The sequence below is a fragment of the Neoarius graeffei genome, chromosome 19 (assembly GCF_027579695.1).
Source record: "Neoarius graeffei isolate fNeoGra1 chromosome 19, fNeoGra1.pri, whole genome shotgun sequence".
NCBI classification, from domain to species: Eukaryota; Metazoa; Chordata; class Actinopteri; order Siluriformes; family Ariidae; genus Neoarius; species Neoarius graeffei.
In genome coordinates this window covers 1,624,643-1,638,981 of record NC_083587.1, presented here as the reverse complement: position 1 = coordinate 1,638,981, position 14,339 = coordinate 1,624,643, and the positions used below count along the sequence as shown (strand labels likewise).

The following is a 14,339-nucleotide window of genomic DNA, read 5'->3' as shown; positions in this document are numbered from 1 at the left end:
GGCTACCGATTATCACCACCTGGGGTCTGCCTGTCAGAAAGTCAAAGATCCATCTGCAAATGGTCATCTGTTCTTGGAATCGTTAAATATTTCGTCATGATTGCATTTTCTCTGATCATCCCAAGGCAGTTTTACTTATTAAGTGCAAATTTGCAGCTAAATGCTTTCAAGATCTTGCAACCTGATTTGATTTTGGTTGCTGGTCACAGCCCATGGTCAGACTGTGAGCTGAGATTTGTCAGAGATAGCTTTCAGAAAACAGGTTTCGGTGGCCTTTTTGAAGGACGCTTTAGCTTCAGAAAATGCTAAATGTAACTCAAAGAATGTTGAACCTTGGTCCTATCTACTGAGCTGTGCAGGCTCTAAGATGAGCTATATTGAACCATAAGATATGTATTTTCTTTTAGAACGTGAAGAATTTTGTCCATCAGCTCACTTGGAAAATGTTACCAGAATTTTGTCCATCAGTTCACTTGGAAAATGTCACCGTTGGAAACAGTTGGTGCATTATGAAATGCAAAATATGATAAAGGAGACTCCAAATGCTTGAGCAACTGAAATCCTATAATCAGGCAAGAATGGGGCAACATTTCTCTTTCAAAACTACAGCACTTGGTTTCCTCAGTTCCCAAACATTTACAGAGTTTTGTTAAAACAAGAGGTGATGCAGCACAGTGGTAAACATGCCCCTGTCCCAACTTTTTGAAATGTGTTCCTGGCATCAAATTCAAAATTAGCATATCTTTTTCAAACAACAGTAAAATTTTTCAGTTTCAACGTTTGATGTTTTCTCTGGACTGTTTTCAATGAAAGATAGGGTTTCCATGATTTACAAACCAACACATTCTTTTTTATTTACATTTTACACAGCGTCCTCACCAGAATTATTATAGTTTTGAAATTTTCATCATTTTTTTTATTTGTTCAAGTTTTTTAATTTCAGTTTAGTTCTTCATTCATTTTACAAGTGCATAGGTAGGTTTAGCTTTATTTTGAGAAATTGACTAAGTTTAATTGAGTTTTTAATATGTTTTAGTTTTTCAGGTCCAGTCACAGATATCCCATAATAACTCGATAGGACACAAGCTGTTTACTGTTTAGCTGCAACTTACATTGTGTTCTCAACTACATCAATGAAAATAGGAATGAAATTAAAGTATGTGTTTTAACACTGCAATAATGCTTAGCAATAATGAAACTACATGAAAAAGAGGGTTTGTGATCACTCTAAACTTATCAAACAGGATTGTTGGCGAGCATGTTTTTCAATTTTTTAGAGCCAACATGAAAGAAATCCATGTTTGTCCAACTAAATGAAGCTGGATATGATGACAGGTCAGACATCTACTGTGTTTTACTGTCGGTCTTTCAAATCCATAATTCTCCTTTTTCCCTTAAAAATCTAAGCTTTATTTATATATTTTTTAAATGTCACTAAATATTGCTTAATTGAAAAGGATTGTAAATAAATGGAGTTTGCATTCCGCAGTAATGGACACGAACCAGCCTTGGCCGACACGTGGGTGCCCACGAAAGAAAGACATGATAACAGCATAATTTGTTCAAAGGTTCCCATTATGACACATAGATGTAGAAAAAGTTTGAGATAGGTATTGAAAGGATCACTAACAATGGATTTGCAGATGTTTTACTGCAAAGAGAACTAGCATGTAGTGTTCATCTGCTTTCAATAAATAAATAAATAAATAAATAAATAAAATAGATGAAAAAACATGGATTTTGGGAAGAGTGAACTGGCCCCTTTAATCATTTCCTTTAAACAGATTTTTAAACAGATTAAGTAGAGTCTGCTTCTTTCAGCGTCTCCCATTAGGACTCACCACAGTACATCAATTTATGAGCCACATATTTGATTTGGCATAGCTTCCCACCCCCAAACACTGGATACAATGTACTCAGTGTGGCAGCAGGGGCATGGTCTAGCATCGGTCTGTGACAGGAGGGCAGAGTCAGGGAAGGTAAGTGGCAGAATCACTACACCTGTCGTTAATTAATGTGTTTGTGTGTCTTCCCAGTGACCGTGCCCTATTTAAGGGGAGAAAGTGAGAGCAGAGGGAGCTCTCTCCACAACCAGATGGCTGATGTGTGTGTGCGCGTGTGTCTGAGTGTGTGGGAATAGAGATAAAAGCTGAAAAGCTGAGTAAAAGAGAATTTTGTGAAATCTCTGTCCCTAACCAGACAGGACAGTTCTTCAGAAAACCATGGATTGTCTCTCCCTTTAACCCTAAATCGTCTCAAGGGGGAGTGTTTATTTACAACTCTCAAAAAGAGATCCTAAAAGAAAGTCCATGCCAACTCGACCTCTGGAATTAAGGGCACCCTATGCCAGTCACAATGATATAAGTCGTGCAAAAATGCCTGTTGATCAAAATGTTTAAAATATCATTTCTCTATAATTCATGAAGCTGATTTTAAAAGTTTACAGTTTCGAATCATTGCTACTGCACAATGGTCGCTCACATCATTTGGGAATATACCAACATAAAGACATTTATCAGGTTTGTTTATTAAGATTATATCAATTAGAGTAGATTTACTAGGATTTTTTATATTTGGGCGTGTTGGGGCATTTATTACTTGGGTTAAATTGACAGAGTGACAGTATGCCTTGAAGTCTCTAGAGTCATCTTTCATCCAATCCCAATTTAAATCACCTAGTAGAATAACTTCTTTCTGGCTGATGATTTCAGAGAGCACAGATGATAAGGAAGATAATGTGTCACTTTTAGCTGATGGAGGTCGATAACGGCAGACAATGACTAGATTGGTATTCCCTAATTTTAAGTTAATTGCCAACAACTCAAAACTTTTCATAACACTCATGGAATTTAACAAAGTGGCATGATATGCAGATCTTACATACAACACTACCCCACCCCCTTTACTCTTTCGATCTGCACGAAATACATTGTAACCATTGATTGCAATGTCATTGTCCGATATGCTCTTTTTTTTCAGCCACATTTCAGATAAAGCAAAAACATCAACATTTGCAGACACTGCCCATAGCCTAATGAAGTCCATTTTAGGCACTAAACTACGGACATTTAAATGCATAACTTTCAGGCCAGGTTTCCTGGCAAAATCCGATGGTATATCGAGACATTTGGGTCCGGGGTTTGGTTTAACATTGCCGGCCAAAAGCAACAACAATATAATAAAACGACGTTGCCAAACATGTTTTAATATGACATCTCGGGAAGATACACTGTACAACAAACCATGCCTTGTGCTTGATACAGTGAAATAGTCTCTGATCGTTAGCAAGTAAATGAAAGAGAGCTTTAAATCAAGTCCATGTGTGGAAAGGTCAGTGTACTCCTTTTGGGAGACAAATGTGTGTATATGTGTACTTTTTGACACAGTGTATAAAACGAAATCCAAAGTCCTGCGGGAAACTCTTTGACAACCAGTCCATATTTAACATCCAAAATAGCCATAAAGTCCAGGCAATGTATAAAACACGCATAATGAATAGAAAACAGTAACCTACCGGAATAAAGAGAACAGGAAGCAGACAGACAAACCACTTAAGTCCACTGTTTACCTCCTCAGTTTAGTCCACTAAAACGCTTGTAAACGACGAGTGTTAACTTTGATGTTGGATGCATATGTCCATAAGCCTAAGATGAAATATGGGAATTTGTATTGGAAAACGGGGAAAGGAAAGTGGAAGGGAAAGAAATCGCTGTCGGTGCAGGCCTGAGAAGGTGCATCAGGTGGGCATTCAGAAATGGAGTAGCAGGAGCAGGCAGGTAAACAAGTGCGCGAGCCAGAGGGTGACAAAGGAGCAGTTTGAATCTGCGTTTTCAGAATTCATGAAAATAAAGCACCAGAGAATTGGTATATACGCGATTTAAAAACAACTTAGCAAAACATGATTAAAACAGAACACAAAAAGACAGAGACACAAGAGCATTGTGTGCTGCCATCTCTTCAGTTATATTGAACTATTCCTTGGCTGCTATCGTTGCTATATCCGATCAGTATTAGTTCGCTAATTCATGTCAACTACTTCAATAAATGGTATCTTTGGAATAATTTCTCTCTCTCTCTCTCTCTCTCTCTCTCTCTATATATATATATATATATATATAGTATATATATATATATACTATAAAAGGGTCAGTTGACACCACCAGCTTACACCATGAAGGCAGGCTTCAACGTGCACTAAAAGAACCCCAGTGCATTTCAGGTCCAGTGCATTAATCCCTGAGCGGTTGCGAAAATGGAGCAAAGTCAAGGCTGAAAGTGTCATTCCTTGTCTTGGGGCTTTTTTATTACTATTATTTTTATTCGTGTTGAATAAGAGAAGAGAAGATACAAAGAAGAAGACCATCTGTCTGTGATTTTGTCACAAATGATACCCTAAAAATGTGTAAGACTAGATGGGCTAGTGTGTCCTCCCTTGCTGTCTCCTGTAGTCCACTATCATCTGCTTAGTTTTACTGATGTTGAGAGAGAGGTTGTTGTCCTGGCACCAGCTGGCTAATGCCTTCACTTCCTCTCCGTTCATGAAAACTGCAGTCCGAAAGTTAGCCAGTCAACTGTAGTCCTCAGCCATAAATGCATCCCTGTACCGGCCATTTCCATCCTTTATTGGATGTGTTGTTTTCAGGACAGGAAGAAGCCTTTCCCTCGGTGATCTTCAAGGCTCCAGTCTTTTAAAACTACCTAATTTCCTGACATGGGATCCTTGGCCTGCTTCTCCTTCTTTTGACGCATGTTTCAGGAAGCAGATGTTGCTTTATTGTTCACTGAGAGCAACTGGGTCGAGGTTGGCGAAAAGTGGTTCTTCAGAGCACATGGTGGCTTTTGGACCACCATGTTGAAGAAGGGAAGTAGGTGTAGGTTATATGTATGTGCAATTGGGCTTAAGTGATCAATGTCATTAAATCAGTCTCATTAAATCATTAAATCAGTCTCATTAAATCAGGCTCATTAATAATACCATTAATGTTGGTGCTTAATAATAAATTACCAAACAGCTAAATTATGGTATATTCTGAATTGTTATGATCACTACCGTATTACCTAAATACTGCAACCAATGGCATTCATATACACTTTGGAATTCTTTGAGATTTGATGACTTCAAAAATATGGGAACAACACAGATACAGTTTAACAATAAATTGAATTTATTATAACAAAGATAAAAATGAAAAATAGCAGTTGAAATCTTCAAATGTTCAGCAGCAAACAGTGAGGTATGTTTATGTTTGAGAGCGTGTGTGTGTGAGAGAGGAGAGAGAGAAAAAGTGTGTGTGAGTGTGATAAAAAAAATTGAGTATTAGCAGTTGAAATACATTCAAATGGTCATCAGTGATATGTGTGGGTTTGAATGTGGGCGTGGGAAAATGCGCTATAAAGTTTGAATTGAATCAGGGCTTGGAATGTTATCTAAAGTTGAGACAAAGGACCTCATGGTAAAGAACGAAGGAGGAGGGTCACCACGTGTTTTAAGGAGAACAAAGGGTGGGTGTGTGTGTGGGGGGTGACCATGTGGCTGAGACAAAGGTGACCACCTCGTGGTATTGTCACCCACTAGTTATAACGTTACCAAAATCACTGAAATCTTGATGAGGTCAAAATATGTGTAATAATGAAATTAAAGGTTAGAAAGGATAGCAAGAGCATGCAAAAGCCTATCTATTAACAATTGAGAGATCAACACAAATAGAACAATAATCGATTCAAAACCCTAAGTGTCTACAGTGTACAAAATTAAACTGTTCCTGAGTTTAAATTCACACTACTTCATAAAGCTAATTCCTAAGTCTAGTCTTTGTGCCCAAAAATGCCAGTCTCACTTCCAGTATCTTGATGATATGCAAGATTATAGAGACGTTCCAAAACTTCTGAGTCCACTGGAGCACGTGGGTCGTTTCCTTGGAAAGGAGAGAATTCTTTGTCTGAACTTCAGCGTTTGTGAAGAAACATCTCTGATCAAACAATGTGCACAGTGCTTTTAGTCAGAAGGAATCCGGTCGCTTCTAACTTTAAATTAACTGCTTTGGGCTGCAGTCGTAACGTTACTTAATGAACAAATGAAAAAGAAACCGGTTGTACTCAATCTGAGTTAAATCGCGCAATTCTGGATTTTTTTAATGTGGCCAGTGGTAAACAAAAGAAAACACGCTAAATTCTGTTTCTTGCAAGAAAGACGTCTTTATCTTGGGGTGCTCTGACGAGCAGATCTCTTTGTGTCCATGTGATGAGCTCATGCGGCGCCAAAAGAGAAAGAGAGTAGCGTGCCCTAGTTACTTATGGAGTCATGGAGGAAATGACATAGGTGATCCCGCCCAGGCGTGATGTAGGTCAACACAGAAGTTGGTTGATGGGATTTGTAGTTTCTAGATGGGACGGTGGCGTTGTACTTACATAGGTGTGCATCCTTCTTTCACATTGTTAAAGCTATCCATGCTGACTTTGCTCAGTAGATAGAATACGTTTTTCAGACTGGATGTTGGGATTTTCATCCCCCTGTGTAAATATGTGAGTGGGTCAAACTGAGGGCTTCAAAACAATAATCAAGAGAAAAGACATCCGTTCAAGGGAAAGTCACCGCCTCATCACTATTTAGTGAAGCACCTCAGCAGCCATGACATTTTTCTGCCTTGGCCAGTTAGCTCAGTTGGTTAGAGTGTGGTGCTAATAACACCAAGGTCACAGGTTCAATCCCTGTACTGGCCAGTTCCCTACTTTATAGGTCCTGTTGTTTTCAGGACAGGGGAAGCCTTTTTCTGTTGAGGGAAATGTTGTCCAAAACAAGAGATTCTCTGGTTGTTTTGCAAAATGTCAATCGATTCCTTGTATCTGGATGTGCCATTGAAATACAGTAACTCAACTGATTGCAGGACGCAGGAAATTCAAATACACACGAGATTGCCTCAAAGAGAAGCACTTATGAATCTCTTAAAAATCAGTGCTCCTTTTTCAATTCATCTAATTGTGCTTCATTTTGAAAGTAACTTTAATTTCATAAACTCTAAAAGGTATCTTTAGTTGCTTGAATCACTCAAAACCACTCCAAAACATAGCAATTACCAAAGGATCCAGGAAGGTAGTAGCCATTGTTAGGGTATGATAGACAGATAGATGTTCTTTTTCTTTGTATTTTCTCTTCTCTTATTCATCACTAAATAATACAGTCATTAGCTGACTGCTTTTCCAGAAAGTCCATAGTGAGAATTCACCAGTTGACCACTATTTCATTCTGAGGGGACTGACTCAGGTGTTTTTCATTTAAAGTGCACAGGATCTGATCAGAACTTGATGTTGTTCGCAGCCCAGCCCACACAATCCAATGTGGCAACAGAGGGTACAATGGATGGTCCATCACGCCATGTGAGCAGACCAAGTCAGTTAAACATTGATGGGCAGTTATCACTCTGATTTGGTTCTAGGGGCACAGCCAATTACGCTTTCCATCCATCCATCCATCCATCCATTATCTGTAACCACTTATCTTGTACAGGGTCGCAAGCAAGGTGGGGCCTTTCCCAGCAGACTATGGGTGAGAGGCAGGGCACACCCTGGACAAGTCTCTAGATCATCACAGGGCTAACACATAAAGACAAACAACCATTCACACCTACAGTACAGTCAATTTAGACCCACCAATTAACCTTACCTGCATGTCTTCAGGGGAAAACAGAGCACCCAGAGGAAACCCACACAGGCACAGGGAGAACATGCATACTCCACACAGAAAGGCCCCCATCAGCCACTGGGCTCAAACCCAGAACATGCTGGCTGTGAGGCGACAGCTTTAACCACTACACCACCGTGCCAGTGCCAGCTGTTTTAATGCTCCCCGAGCCACCATGTTGCACCCAAATCCAGGCCTATAGTGCCCAATATCATTGAAGCTGTGATGGTACTGGAATAAACCTCAGATCCAAAATTGCAGAAGTGGACCATACCTATCTTGAAGAGAACTTGTTCCATGTTGATGGAAACAAAGGGTTTGGGATATGCAAGCTTGCTCAAAAGTAGCCTTCATTTGAAATATATTATTTCAAGAGGTGCAAACAACAGCTTCAGAGGTTCCACTGAGAGTTGAACTTAAACCACTGGATTCAGAGTCCTAACCATTACACCATGGAACCAAGACACAGTTGCAAGATTGTTTTTACCATCAAATTACTGCCATATACGTCACTGACCTCACTCTGGCAAAAATTTTAGCACCCACTTGGTCAAAGGTGTACACAAACCACCAATCCCAATACCTGGGACTGAATCAGGGACCTTCAGTCTAAGGTACTCCCTACGGAGCTATTTCAGCATGCCCTACAGAGTTTAACTCATGGCTTCTTCCATGCAGTCAGATACAGCCTTTGGCCCTTGTGAAATGTATGCAGCAAGCAGAAATTTGTTTTTGAGATCACATTCCATTATATGGGCGGCACGGTGGTGTAGTGGTTAGCACTGTCGCCTCACAGCAAGAAGGTCCTGGGTTCGAGCCCCGGGGCCGGCGAGGGCCTTTCTGTGTGGAGTTTGCATGTTCTCCCCGTGTCCGCGTGGGTTTCCTCCGGGTGCTCCGGTTTCCCCCACAGTCCAAAGACATGCAGGTTAGGTTAACTGGTGACTCTAAATTGACCGTAGGTGTGAGTGGTTGTCTGTGTCTATGTGTCGGCCCTGTGATGACCTGGTGACTTGTCCAGGGTGTACCCCGCCTTTCGCCCGTAGTCAGCTGGGATAGGCTCCAGCTTGCCTGCGACCCTGTAGAAGGATAAAGCGGCTAGAGATAATGAGATGAGATGAGATTCCATTATTCCAGATATTACATTATAGGCATTAAGCAGATGCACAACTTCAACTCATCAGACTTGGAGGTAGACTGCTGGATTCAAGCTGCCAACAAAGCCTTCGGTGCTTTACAAAAGCAACTATGGTCTCGCCATGACATCAAGAGAACCAGCAAGTTGAAAGTATACAACACCACAGTCTTATCACCTCTGCTTTATGCCAACGAATGTATGATGCTCTACGGTAAACACTTCAAGTACCTGACCAGGCTACAACTGCGACACCTGCATCAAATCCTCAAAATAAGATGGCAGGACAAGGTCCCCGATGTAGAAGTCCTCAGGCGAGCCAAAACAGTAAGCGTGGAAACCCTTATCACAGCCTCCCAACTTTGTTGGGCTGGACACGTCTGGCGCATGCTTGACACGCGACTACCCGAAGCTGTTTTCTATGGAGAACTGAGCCTAGGAAAGAGGCTGACAGAAACAAGGAGGACAAAAACTGAGGTACAAAGACATTTGGAAGAGGAACATGAAGAATGCCATCATTTTCGATCAGACATGGGAAAGGGATGCCTCGGTTAGAGCAACATCGCGAAGCAAAGTTAAAAGCTCAGTGACTGAAATTGAAGACAAGCATCAAAGGGAGTATAGGAGAGCTCATGAATCTAGACATTCCATAGCACCTCAACCGGGCCATTCATGCCACCGCTGCGGACGACTCTGTCGCTTTGGTGCCGTCCTCACGGCCCATCTGCGTTTCTGTGCATCCTAATGAAGCAGGCATCATCGCTAGCAATGGACAGCCAACAAAGGATTGCGGACAACTGGCAGCATTGGTGGGGCCCCTTTGGCTATTCTGTCATAAGAGCAGGGCTGCCTGAGATTGATGACCCAGGACTAAGCATGCAATGGTTGACAGAAATGATTTCGAGTAATCCTGACAAGTCCATCGTGCACTTGTGCAATGAGCTAAGCATGATGCAAACACCGGTGAGGCATTCCCAAACCCAGTTGTACGGGTAAATGGTTTCAAACAGGATATGGATTGTTGCCGATGAGGCATTCGTGAAATTTATGTTGAAAAGTCCAACATTAGAAGACTGATGGCAAACGACAGGGGGGGATGAAGTGCTAGGAACCTGTCTCTATCGCTGTAACGGTCCCTATACGTGGCGCAAATTGACATGAGACAGAAGAAGAAAAGAAACTGGAAACACCTGGATTTGTCTGGACTGAAATGGGCTGACACATTTTTACTACTGATTTGCTTCCTCTTGTTTAGCAAGCCAGCCATGCTTCTGCTGCATCCTTGTGTGTACTCTCAATTAATGGGATCTTGGAAATTTTGGTGTTAGAAGAAATCTGCTTGCCCCTCTCTGCTAAACACATGCAATCGCGAATTTCAAAAGGCTCTGGACAAAGCCTTTCTCTCATCAAATTTGACACACAAACACTGGCTTAAGAGTCCAGTGCCTCATCAATGGGGCCACTGCGACATAGGCCTTGACCTCAAATGACCAGCATCAATAGCACTAACACTCATGTGAAGGGGAAACAAAAGCCATCTTGGCCATCTTTCTATTCGGGGCATGAAGCCCCTATTAGCCCCCATTCTATTAGATATCTGCGTGAATGCAGGTTCATGTCACCTTTGAATTCTTCACAAAATCTGTATGGCTTTAATGATTTTACTGCTTTCAACAAGGGCTGTAAATTCATTGTCTTGGTATGTGATTCAAGTTAGGGAGTAGGACCTGTGATTCCCAGGAGAGATGCTACACTGTGTCAACTATCATAACTAGCAAGAAAATCTTGTGTTTATTTCTCCATGATTTATGACTATTACAATGATTCCATTCACTATATTCTACTGAAAAGAAGGCATCCAAAAAAAAAAAAAAAAAAAAAAACAGGTTCATGGGTGACTTATTATTTACAGGCCCCTGGGGCCATATTCTGAGTTTCTTTCTGAATTTGCAGATTTTATCTCAGATCTGGTTATTTATTTAGACAAAACTTTAATTGTCTGAGATTTTAATATTCACTTCGATAACCCAGAAGACCCTTTGAAAACAGTGTTTGTGTCCATTTTAGATTCAGTAGGGATTAATCAGAATGTCATAGGACCGACCCATAATGGTCATCACACCCTCAACCTAATACTAACTGGCACTTTTTCTAGACATACTGAGGTAAAGTTGTTAGGGTTTTGCTGGGATTCAAACCTGGCTCGCTGGTGTGATAACCCAGCAAACCCCCACTAAGCCACCAGGGGGATAATGCAGAGGCATGAGGCAGAAGTAGAAAAAGTATCAAAAGGTTTATTTACAATATTTACACGCAAAAAATCCAAAAAGTATAATCCAAAACGCTCAGAAGATATCTCATCTCATTATCTCTAGCCGCTTTATCCTTCTACAGGGTCGCAGGCAAGCTGGAGCCTATCCCAGCTGACTACGGGCGAAAGGCGGGGTACACCCTGGACAAGTCGCCAGGTCATCACAGGGCTGACACATAGACACAGACAACCATTCACACTCACACCTACGGTCAATTTTAGAGTCACCAGTTAACCTAACCTGCATGTCTTTGGAAGAAACCGGAGCACCCAGAGGAAACCCACGTGGACACGGGGAGAACATGCAAACTCCACACAGAAAGGCCCTCGCCGGCCCCGGGGCTCAAACCCAGGACCTTCTTGCTGTGAGGTGACAGCGCTAACCACTACACCACCGTGCCGCCCCCACTCAGAAGATATAAGGGAAAAAATAAAAAAAACCAAAAGTTCAAAGTAAATACAAAAGCCAATAACCAGAAAAGAAGGGGTAAAAATCCAAATGCTCAGAAGATCCAAAAAGTCAAAAACAAAATCCACAAAGTCCAAAAGAAAGCAAAAATACAAAGAACACAAGGACATAGGGGAGGAAATAGGAACAGAGGTAACTGGAGCTAAACATAACAGCACAAAGACTCCTTGACAAGAGGACTGAACTCAGGGGTATAAATGCACAAACTAAAATAGGACACAGGTGACACTAATGAGGAGTAGGCGGGGTACAAGACACATGGAAAACAACAAACATAAAACACAGAAACAGTGGCGGCCTCTAGAGGCCAAAACAAACATGACAAGAAAAGGAAATAACAGTGGCCTCTAGAGGCCAAAACAGTCCCAGTCCTAACAAAAGTTACAAGGTTCTGTCTTGGGTCCACTGCTTCTATATATATGTTACCTCTGGGTGATATTATTCGTAAACACTGTATTATTTTCCACTGTTGTGCTGATGACACACAGTTGTGTGGTTCTGCAAAACCTGATGAGAGACACCAGCTTAATAGAACTGAGTAATGTGTGAAGGACATTAGACACTGGATGCTTATTAACTTCCTTCTGCTTAACTCTGACAAGACTGAAGCACTTGTACTCGGACCACATGCAGCTAGAAGTAAGCTTTTTGATTACACAGTAACTCTGGATGGCCTTTCTGTTTCTTCACGTGCAGCAGTAAAAGACCTCGGAGTGATTATTGACCCCAGACTTTCATTTGAAAATCACATTGATAACATTACCTGGATAGCTTTCTTTCATCTCAGAAATATTGCTAAGATAAGAAATTTAATGTCACTCCATGACGCGGAAAAAAACTAGTTCATGCTTTTGTTACCTCCAGGTTGGATTATTGAAACGCCCTACTGTCTGGATGTTCCAATAAGTGCATAAACAAGCTCCAGTTAATTCAAAATGCAGCAGCAAGAGTCCTTACTAGAACTATAAAATTTGACCACATCACCCCTGTCTTATCCACACTGCATTGGCTCCCAATCAAATTTCGTATCGATTATAAAATACTACTATTGACCTTTAAAGCACTGAATAGTCTCGCGCCACAGTACCTGAGTGAACTTCTGCTCCTCTATGACCCACCATGCCTACTTAGATCAAAAGGTGCAGGCTATCTGCTGGTTCCTCGTATAGTGAAGGTTGCATCAGGGGGCAGAGCCTTTTCTTACAAAGCCCCAGAGTTATGGAACAGCCTTCCAAGTAGTGTTCGGGAATCAGACACAGTCTCGGCTGAAAACATATCTGTTTAGTCAAGCCTTTTGTTAATTGTGTTTATGAGGTAAAGGTGTAGATCTGGAGGGTCCTCAGACATAGAGTCTTTGGTAAACTGGGATGTATGGATGCTGTCAGTCCCCACTTGCTTGCTCACTCGAGTCTGTTGATGATGTAGTGGCTTGCTGTTTTATGTCTCGGGGCTCCCTCATGCCTGTGTTACCTTCTGGCTCTCCCCTTTTAGTTATGCTGTCATAGTTAGTTTTTGCCGGAGTCCCTGCTTGTATTGTGCAATATGTATACAGGTACTGTTCCTACTTATTCAGGTGATATTGGGCATACCTAACAACCTGCGTTTTCTCTCGTTTCCCGCCCCCCCCCCCCCCCGATCTTTCCATCTGAGTTACATGTCGGTCCTGGGATAAAGATGCTGAACTCTTCTGCTCCTTGGACCTGCCTGATCCATCCTGGTGCCCTGTGTCTGGTTGGAGTCTCATCGCATCATTCCTGTGGAGGACGGCCCCATGTGGACAGTTAAAAGTCACACTTGGAGGGTGCTCTGGACACTTACAGTAATGATTTTATGGCTGAGGACTACAGTTGACTTGCTAACTTTAGGACTACAGTTGCCATGAACAGTTTTGCACTCAAGTTTCCATCAATGAAGAGTTTATAACATCAACGAAACTGACTTCATGTTAAAACTGTTAATGTTATAGTCATGTTGTCTGTTGTTGCCCAAATAAGGATGGGTTCCCTTTTGAGTCTGGTTCCTCTCGAGGTTTCTTCCTCATGTCATCTGAGGGAGTTTTTCCTTGCCACTGTTGCCACAGGCTTGCTCATTTGGGATAGATTAGGGATAAAATTAGCTCATGTTTTAAGTCGTTAAATTCTATGAAGCTGCTTTGCGACAATGTTTATTGTTAAAAGTGCTATACAAATAAACTTGACTTGAAAGTCCCTGCATTTGACTGTGCAAAAATCCCAACAACATTCTGTTAACATATATAGGTGCAAATATCAAGAAATAAAAGATGAAATTCTGACCTATCACATATAGAAGGCAAACCAAGAAGCCTTTATTTGTCACATGTAATTCTTAAGCACAGAGTGGAATTTAAACTCTGCGTTTAATGCATCTGGAGCAGTGAACACACACCCACACACACAAGTGAGCAATGAGCACACACACACATAACCAGAGCAGTGGGCAACTATGCTACAGCACCCAGGGAGCAGTTGTGGGTTAGGTACCCTTGCTCAAGGACACTTCAGCCTAACCTCAGGCCATGGCTACCCCATAATAACCTAACTGCATGTCTTTGAACTGTGGGGGAAACCAGAGCACCCAGAGGAAACCCACACAGGCACAGGGAGAACATGCAAACTCCACACTGAAAGGTCCCCCTCAGCCAATGGGTTCAAACCCAGAACCTTCTTCCTGCGACATGATAGTGCTAACCTCTACACCACCGTGCCACCCACTTTTGACATCAAATGCA

At 41.6% G+C, this 14,339-nt stretch overlaps 1 protein-coding gene and 1 non-coding gene across 2 annotated transcripts in view; one reads left to right on the top strand and one right to left on the bottom strand.

Moving 5' to 3' along the window:
- The window catches only part of LOC132867784 (histone H3-like), a 1,068,851-nt gene that overhangs the window by 99,151 nt on the left and 955,361 nt on the right, over nt 1-14,339 (bottom strand). The gene's annotated exons all lie outside the window — the stretch shown is intronic.
- Nucleotides 6,647-6,720, top strand: trnai-aau (transfer RNA isoleucine (anticodon AAU)). Its single transcript has one exon. It is a non-coding gene; the product is annotated as a tRNA-Ile (tRNA).